Source organism: Mauremys mutica, unplaced genomic scaffold (assembly GCF_020497125.1).
Source record: "Mauremys mutica isolate MM-2020 ecotype Southern unplaced genomic scaffold, ASM2049712v1 Super-Scaffold_100141, whole genome shotgun sequence".
Classification (NCBI taxonomy): domain Eukaryota; kingdom Metazoa; phylum Chordata; order Testudines; family Geoemydidae; genus Mauremys; species Mauremys mutica.
In genome coordinates this window covers 401915-411102 of record NW_025423277.1, presented here as the reverse complement: position 1 = coordinate 411102, position 9188 = coordinate 401915, and the positions used below count along the sequence as shown (strand labels likewise).

General features: G+C 50.8%; 1 non-coding gene across 1 annotated transcript; it reads left to right on the top strand.

Annotated features, from left to right (window-relative positions):
* The first annotated feature begins 8483 nt into the window (after positions 1–8483).
* Positions 8484–8555, top strand: TRNAT-UGU. Its single transcript has one exon. It is a non-coding gene; the product is annotated as a tRNA-Thr (tRNA).
* The last annotated feature ends 633 nt before the right edge of the window (positions 8556–9188 follow it).

Below are 9188 nucleotides of genomic sequence, written 5' to 3'. Positions count from 1 at the left end.
TCAGACCAGTTCATCTAGCCCACTCTCCCGAAAGTGGCCAATGCCTGGCGCCCCAGAGGACCCCTGGGACCAACATGGATACACCACCACCACAAACAAGGTTAAAAGTCAATGCACATGGGAGAAGCATCTTGTGTTTCATTCCTTATGTCCTAGTCCCATCGTGTGGCCATTTCCTTTTCTTCCTTTCTGTTAAAAGCTTTGGTGTTTTGCACAGAAATGTTATTTCCCCAGGAAAGACCCAGGAGTGGAAGCTGCATTCCTGTGCCAAACAGTCACTGGAAGGGGGCAGACAAAGGCCTTTAGGACGAATCGTCCGTCACTGTCAAAAGATCATCTCCCTCCTGCAGGTCACTGGCAGCCTGAATTTGTTCCTTATCCTCCCAGAGTCTGGGGGCTGGAATCAGCACTACCCAGCCCCTCCGTGTGTAGCAGGAACAACACAAACCTGGTCTTTAAAACAAGCTGTCCCCTTCCTTCTCAGGGAAGATTTTTCTGTGATTGAAGTTGAGCTTCAGTTCCCCTCTCCTAGGGGTGGGGCAGGTGTGGGGCCAGCTCCCAGTGAGATCTGTTTTCACCTTTGCCCCCTTTCAGTCACTCTGGGATGGTAACTCTGCTCCCAGCTGTCAGGCAGCTTCCAGCCCATCCACCCTGCTCACTAACTTTGTAGTCATGTGTCACCCCCTTTGCCAGCACACCCAGCCTGCAGGAAAGCTACTTTTGCTAGATGCATTGGTGGTATAGTGGTGTGCGTAGGTGCTTTCCAAGCAATTGATCTGGGTTTGATTCCCAACCACTGCAATAATGGCTTTTCTCTTCTGTTGTTTCCTCGTCTGGAAGTGGTTTAATTTCAGTCACATTGTGTTACAATCACATTATCTATAGAATGAGACAATAAATGTGTCAAAGTCCAGCAGGTCATACAGGATGGAGGCACACAAGGGGCTGGAATATGTCATCTGAGAAAGACAGAACCCTTGGAAACCTGCATCTCCCATCCCCTGGCCTTGCGTGTTATGATTCCAGCTGCGTGAGCTGTTTGTATGATGTTCTGGCATGATGGGGAAATGAAGTTTTGAGTCAGTTTTTGCTCCTGCAGATTCCTTTGCTGTTACAATTATAATGACATGAACAAAAGGGAGGAAAAATAAACATAAACCCCAAGTTGCAATACAGGTGGGGAAAAGGACAATCACGGTTAAGCCAAACACGTCAAAATAAAAATTAATACAAAAAAGGGGAGGGGGGAAGAGATCAGGTATGTGGAGATCCCCTTGATATTTCAACGCACATTGTTAGAATCAAAGTTCAGACTTGACACTGGAAAACCCGCAACTACCTGTCTCTGAACACCTGTGATGAGCAAGATGGAGTTGGGACACCTGTTCTGCTTCAATCATTTATTGTCTCTCTGTTCTCTCCTTCTCCCCCCAATTCCTCGTCTGCAATGTCTCTGCCTTTCTCCTTTTGCTCCCTCTCCCCTGCCCTTTCCCAGGAACTCACACTCTACAGCATTTAGGACAAGCCAGAGCTCCCATGTTCTGCACATGAGCCTGTGTCAGAGGACGTGGGACCCCGGTCAGAACCAGTCACCGGATCAATATGTCCCTTTATGGGCGACTTCTCTGCTTCTCTGCAATTTACACACACCCCCACTGAAGGGGGTGGGGTACAGCTCTGACTGAGAGACCCCACAGGAGAAACTTCAGCCCAAAGACAAATTTGTGTGAAATGCTGAGAAGTGAAGAGCCCCCTTCCCCTCCCCCAAAGCCCCAGAACTCTAGTGTCACCCCCATGGCACCAGCACAGGGAACCCAGTGAGATGGGGTTACAGAATACAAGGGGGAGGGAGCAGGGGAGAGAGGTGACAGGGAGTCTCTCTCTTTCCTTCTCTCTTCACTTTCTGTTCTTCTCTTTCCTTCCAGGAACTGCAGTCACAGCAGGGAGGGGTTTGTCTCTTTATTAGGGATCCCTCTGTGTCACGGACGCTGCAAAAGTCATAGATTCTGTGGCTTCTGCAGTGGCCTCTGTGGCTAACTCCGTGGCTGCCCCAGCAGCTGGCCTGGGGGCAGCTTGAGCAGTGGTGCCAAGGGTGGCAGCAGCAGCCACAGCTCAGTGGCTCCTGGCACCTGTCCCGAGGTGGCCGGAGCAGGGCTGGCCTCTGGGGCTCCCCTCACCTGGCAGCATCTGGAGTGGCAGTGGGTCCCCGGGGCTTCTCCCCCCGTACATGGTGCCACGGGCCCCCTGGACTCCCTGTGCCCACAGCTGGTGCCACGGACCCCCTGGGCCTCCCTCCCCACGATTCAATGAGGGGTATTTATGGTAAAAGTTATGGCCGGGTCATGGGCAATGAGCTTTTGGTTTTTGCCCGTGATCTGTCCATGACATTTACTAAAAAAACCTGGGATTAAATCTTCGCCTTCCTCATTATCGATCAAATAAATCGAAACGCCTCCACCTGCAAGTGGATTTAGCCCAGGACCGTTAGAGTCAGCAGCTGTTACGCCCCCACTGAGCTCTCTGGTCAGGTGTCCTAGTGCTGGAAGCCTCCTGTTTAGATCCTAAAATAGCGTTTTTGCACCAGGCGGGGCTGAAATTTTGGACCGGACATTGTAGCTCCACCGTTATTTTACTGAATTGCTTCAAAACAGCAAGTCAGGAAAGTCTCCTAAGTGCCAGGCTCTCTGCCATGGAAACAGCTGCCCCTGCTCTGCAGGGGTCTGTGCGTTCCACCCAGCAACGCACACACCTGCTCCGCACTGAAGGGGGGTCAGACAGTGACAGGGTTGGTAACACAAATACTTCAGACTATTAACTCCAGGTCCCTTCCTTTCTTTAACCCAGGATGTGCCAGTCACCTGGTAACCATGGCGTTATCTTCACCTTAAAATACCTCTCCTCCACCCCCTGCCCCCCTGCAGCCAGCCCCTGTCTCCAGCCAGCCCCGCACACCCTGGCTCCAGCCAACCCCTGCTGCACCCCCCTGCCCTGCCTGCAGCCAGCCCCTCTCTGCAGCCAGCCCCTCTCTGCAGCCAGCTCTGCACCCCCCTACCCTGCCCACAGCCAGCCCTTGTCTGCAGCCAGCCCCGCACCCCTTGCCCTGCCTGCAGCCAGACCCTACCTCCAATCAGCCCCTGCCCTGCCTCCAGCCAGCCCCATGGCCACTGGGGCTCTGCAGTTCCCAGGGCAGTAACCCTGCACACCTGCTTCAATGAGGGGGGCAGGGAGCAGCTGGGACCCACACATGTGCACACCCGAGGATGACCAGACAGCAAGTGTGAAAAATCAGGACAGGGAGTGGGGGGGTGGGGGTGGGGAATAGGATCCTAGATAAGAAAAAGACCCCAAAATTGGGACATCTGGTCACCCTAGCACACCCCCAGGACTCCTGAGTTCCATTGCTGGGTTTCCTATTGATTCCACTGCTGGTTGTTTTCCTTTTCCTGGGGGACTCTGGGCAAGTTGCTCCCCCCTCTAGGGCTCCGTCCCCAGCAGGCAAATGGGGATTTCGTACCTTCCCGCTATTGGAAAGTGCTGGGAGAATCCCCCAGCCAAAGCTGCTCTGACAGCGCTAAGCAGCATCTGACCATTCAAGGTCAGAGCGCACTGCCCAGGAGGAGGAGTGTTTGGCTCTGGGGTTTCACTTCAGCCCAGTCTAGAGAGAGGGGCCCAGCCATGGGGTTTGGCTCAAGAAGACCAAGTCTCCAATTTGTTAAGGGCGTTTTGAATTCCAATCCTGAGCTCCAAAGTGCTTGGTGTCAGTTGCACATTTTAGAAGCAGGCTCTCCACTCCATTTTCCAAATCATTCATGAAACTATTGAATAGTACCGGACCCCAGACTGATCCCTGCCAGACCCACCAGGTGCCCCCTCTCCGTTGGGCAGCCAAACCTGGAGAAGGGCCCTTGGAGTCTGGGCTTTCAACCAGCTCTGCACCCACGTGACACTGATTGCAGCTGGACCGCATTTCCCTGGTTTGCTTGTGAAAATGTCCTGCGGGACTGTGTCAAAAGCCTTAGTAACCCCAAGATAGATCCCATCTACTGTTTACCCACCTCCACTAGGCCCGGAACCCTGCCAAAGAAGGAAAGAGGATGGGTTTGGGATGACTTGTTCTTGACAAATCCATGCTCACTTGTCCTAAGAACCAAATTATCCTGTAGGTGCTGCTGACAAACTGATTGTTTAAGAATGTATTCCAGTATCTCTCCAGCTATGGAAGTGAGGCTGGCTAGTCTGTAAGTCCCAGGGGTCTCTTTGTTCCCCTTTGAAAGATAGCTCCTGTCTTGTTCATGGATGGGAAGATGTTCTTTTTCAGGGCTCTCAGACGAGAACTGGGGCACAACACCTGGTTTGTTAAGGCCACAAAAATGGAGCCAGGAACCTCTTCTCTCCTGCTGGCAAAGAACCCCAGGTACCTAAAAGACAGGGACTCACACCCCTGAATGGGCTTTAGAAAAGGCAATGGTTAAAAAGTTTGGCCCCGACCATTTCTTGTTTCCGCAGACTAGACATTTTAGCAAACCTTAGAATTCCTTGGTGTTAAACACCGTGAAACTCCCCTTTCTCCTTCACAGAGGGCTTTATCGCCCCTTCTCTCACTCAGGCTCACGACTGCCCAGAGTTTGAGAACTGTCCCTGTTCCCATTGGGCAGATGGGGAGGAGCCTGAGGTATAGAGAAGGGAAGTGACCTGTCACCAGATGGATCAGACTGAACAGGTTTCACATCTCGAGGAGGCTCTTACCTTCTAAACAGGGACGGCTGTTTTCTAGTAAAATCATTACAAGGGAAGGAGAAAACTCGAAAGAGGTTCCTCCTGGCGCTCACGTCCGTGAACCCGAATACTCCCTCAGTCCTCAAAGAGAGACCTGGAGAAGGAGACTTGCTGAAGCAAAGCCACAGGGGTCTCTGAGGTTTCCCTGGCCCCTCGCCCCTGTCCTGCCTGGCTGATGTCAGCATCTCTCTGTGAGGTCACCACCTCCCCACCACCTTGGACCAATAGGCTGAGGTCCTGCAAAAGGCCTTTGTGATGTCACTGCCACACCCCTCCCTTGCTGTGCCAATGTCCTGCCCCTGGCCAGGCACTTTGGAGGTTTGAGCTACTCCCTGTGGATCACCCCACTCAAGGAGCATTCGTTCTAGGCAGCAAGCCGGCTAGACAGGGAAACATCAGACGCTGCTCCCAATGCTACACTCAGTTTTTCAGAAATGAGTCGACTTTATGGCCAGAAGAGACCATTAGAGCATCTAATCTGACCCCCTGCATATCACAGGCCTCCTGTATGACACAAGAGCTATTTTGGGGGCAAACACATTCCAGAAAGGCATCTAGTCTTCATGAAATGACATCAAGAGACGGAGAATCCACCACTTTCCTTGGTAGCTTGTTCCTGTGGTGAATCATCCTCGCTGTTGAATATTTGTGCCTTAGTTGTAATATGAATTTGTCTCTTTTCACCTTCCAGCCATTGGGTCTTGTTATTCCTTTCTCTGCTATTTTAAAGAGTCCTTTAATACCCAATCCTTTCTCTCCATTAAGGCACTTCAAGACTTCAATGAAGTCACCTTTCAATCTTCTTTTGATAAGCTGGACAGGTTGAGCTCTTTCAGTAGCTCACTAGAAGGCATTTTTCTCCAGCCCTCAGGACATTTGGTGGCTCTTTGCTGCCCCAGCTCCAATTTCACAACATCTTTTTCAATTGAGGACACCAAAACTGGTGGCAGTATTCCAGTATCAGTCTCACTGATGCCATGTCACCTCCTGTGACGTTACTGACATAATCTGTAACTGTATAGATCACCATTGCGACCACTGTTCTATATTTGCAGCCAATATTGTAGAAAGGTTGTCATGTAAGGGGTCTATGGAGAGGTTCTGATTGGTTGATTATAATGATGCCATCTCTAGATGTGTATCATTTTTGTAGTTGATATTATAAGTATTGGCTCTGTTCTGTCCATATTTCAAACTTGTGCTCTGCTTCCGGGAAACACCCCAGCCAGACAAGTTGGTGTCAGTTCTGCCTAGCCTGCTTGATGGCCCATTAAAGACCATCAGCTCTACAATTGACCCACTGAGAGAAGGCAGATACGCCTTGTAACTCAGCAAGGTCTGCAGGGACCTGCCTATGGACAGAACTCTAAGGTTTTTCTATGCCACGTGCTGGACAGAGTGTCCTTGGGACAAAGAAAGCAAACACCACATGGCAAGGGACTAAAAAGGCTGATGCCTCATCTCCATCTTGTCTTCAATCCTGCTTCATACCTCTGGAGAGACTTTGCTACAAACTGAAGCTCTGTACAAAGGACTGAATGACCCATCCCAGCTGTTTATTGAACCTGCAGTTTATTCCATCACTGCTATAAGCCTGAACCAAGAACTTTCCCATTACTGTATGTGAAGGGTTAAAATCCATGTGCATGTTATATAACAACCTGGTCTATGGATTGTGGCAGCTCTTTTCCAGACCCGAAGTCCAGACTATGGTCTACCCACTATGACTGTTTTGATGGTTTAAATTACACTCACAGGCACTGATGATATTACTGAAAGTTTGGGAGTTAGGAGCTGGTAGGTCAGTGGCCCAGTCCCCTCACAGATGACCCCGTCCCTGTGGGACAGGGGCAGATCTGAGCTCTCACACCAAATGCCTCATTGTGGCTGCCAGAATCTGTGGGCAGCTCGTTTAGTTTATGCCGAGGGTTGAGTCCTGCTTCGTGCACCATGTGTGAGAATGAAAATCCTAAACCGCCCTTTGAAATAACGAATGCAGCAGGACGTGTTATTGTCCCTGCCTCAGAGCAGACAGACCAATGGAGAAATGCCATTGAGACCAGGGTAATACTCCACTGCCGTTCCACCTTTTTTACTTGCTACTCTCCCTCCCAGCCTTATGAGGTATCAGAGCCTGGTATTGAGCCTGAGCCGAGATGTCTACACTGCAAATTTACCACCCCACAGCCCAAGCCCCGGAGCCTGAGCTGGTATGGGGCAGCCCTGGGTGTTACATTGCAGTGTGGACATAAGCCTATTGTGTTTCATTTCTTAGGTTCTGCTGCCATCGTGTGGCCATTTCCTTCCCCTCCTTTCTGTCCAAAGCGCAGAGCCCAGTTCCTCCAGAGGGAGAAGGACGTCTTCCTTCTTCCCTTCCTCAACAGCCCCCTTCCCTGGAGAGCCCTTTGCTGGGGTCTGGGTGGGGAACAGCTGTTTCTGAGGATTAATTTCATATTAATGGTGTTGATCTACAGATTTTACAGCCAGACTAGATCACTAGGTACCTCTGCTCTGACCTGATTCAGAACAGAGTCCAGAGAATTTTACCCAGTGACTCCTACATCCACCCCAAGATCTTCTGGCTGAACGAGGAGGGTTCATTCAGAAAGTCATCGTGTTTGGGTGTAAAGGTGTGAAATGATGGGGAAATTGGCCCCTCTTTCAAGTTTAAATGTTGTCACTTCTACACCTAGACCGGGGTGGCCAACCTGAGCCTGAATTTCCCAGTGTAACTGCCAAACCTGCACCTTTGTATGCAACTACTGAGTCAATTGTGAGCCTTCCCATCATTGTCCTTTGCTCTTAATCCTTAATCCATCATGGGGCCATTTCCCGCCTCTCTTTCATACAGAAGCACAATTTTCTTTGCCGACACAGGAACAGCAAGATCTTTCTCTGTCCCTTGTGCAAAGCAGGGGGCCAAATTCCATGGAAACAATGGACAAGCAGGGGGCTCTGGGCACATCCAGCCCTGGCCGTGAGATGTTCCCTCCCCTCTTTCTTTATGCCCCTGTTGTTATTTCATGGATTGTCTGGGATGGGGAAAAAGCTGAGTTCACTCCAGGTGGAGGGGAAAAGAACCCTGAAAATCTCAGGACCCAACCTTGCTACCAGGATCACTGAGGTGCTGGGAATCTGCCTGGGAAAGGGACTGTGTGAATTGTCAAGGTGGGGAACGAATAACAATCTACAACAAGATCCACCTCATTAAGCACTGACACAGGCTAATCCTGCTGGCAATAGAAAGGAAACTGGGAGCCATTCTTTGCTGTTCAGCCATGGAAACAGTGACCCAATTGCACCGCAGTGAATGTGCTGGGGAAAGCTGGACTTCACAGGCAGGTGGAAATAGCAGATCTTAGAAATACCTGGAGCTTCCCACACCACTGCTACCACCAGGGTGAGGTGTTGAGCTGCTCACAGCATCCCCACCATGACCTTGCAGCAGGGGATTGCCGCACCCCCAACCCAATGCAGGGGAGATGGCTGAGTGTATCTCTGCACCCTGAGACCAGGGCACCCACTCTCTCTGCCCCACACATAGAATCTGGTCCTGCTGAAAAATGACCCCTATGAACAAGTCACCTCCAGGAGAGCAGGATTGGTCCTCAGAGAGGGGAATGGGCTTCTCGTGAAGCTTATAGGTCACTGGATGCACTGGAAACAGGAGGGCTCTGAGTGTAACCCATAGCAAACACAACCTGCTAGGGGATGTAGCTCAGTGGTTGAGCACATGCTTTGTATGTATGAGGCCCTGGGTTCAATCCCCAACATCTCCATGATCATTTTTTTCATCCTGCTGCTTTGCTCATGCCCAGAGGGGATGTGGCCCACCAGTCTCCCTGCACCAGTTTCAGTCCTGCTTAGTGAAGGGCAAGTGACAATTGCATGGAAGGTCTGGGGGGGTTCTGCTCCTAAGTCACCTCGGTACATTTAAGATTCCCACCCACTGTGCTGCTTGGCACAAGGGTAGATGAGAAGGGCGAATCCTCCAGCACTGGAGGGAAAAGTCCCATCTGCACAGACTGAGAGGCAAGGAAACAGAGGGGCAGTCAGTGCTCAGGGAGGAGATAGGTCAGAGATTTACTCCCAGCAGGGGACACTGTCTTTTTGAGTATCAGATATACAGAGGGGGTGCCATGTTAGTTCTGGTTCTGTAGAAAGCAGCAAAGAATCCTGTGGCACCTTATAGGACTAACAAGAACGTTTTGTCAGCATGAGCTTTCGTGGGTGTGAATAACCCACTTCTTCGGATGCAAGCATCAGAGGGGAAGCCGTGTTAGTCTGGATCTGTAAAAGGCGACAGAGTCCTGTTGCACCTTCTAGACTAACAGACGTATTGGAGCATGAGCTTTCGTGGGTGAATCCCCACTTCGTCAGATGAATGGAGTGGGAATTCTGTGACTGAACTA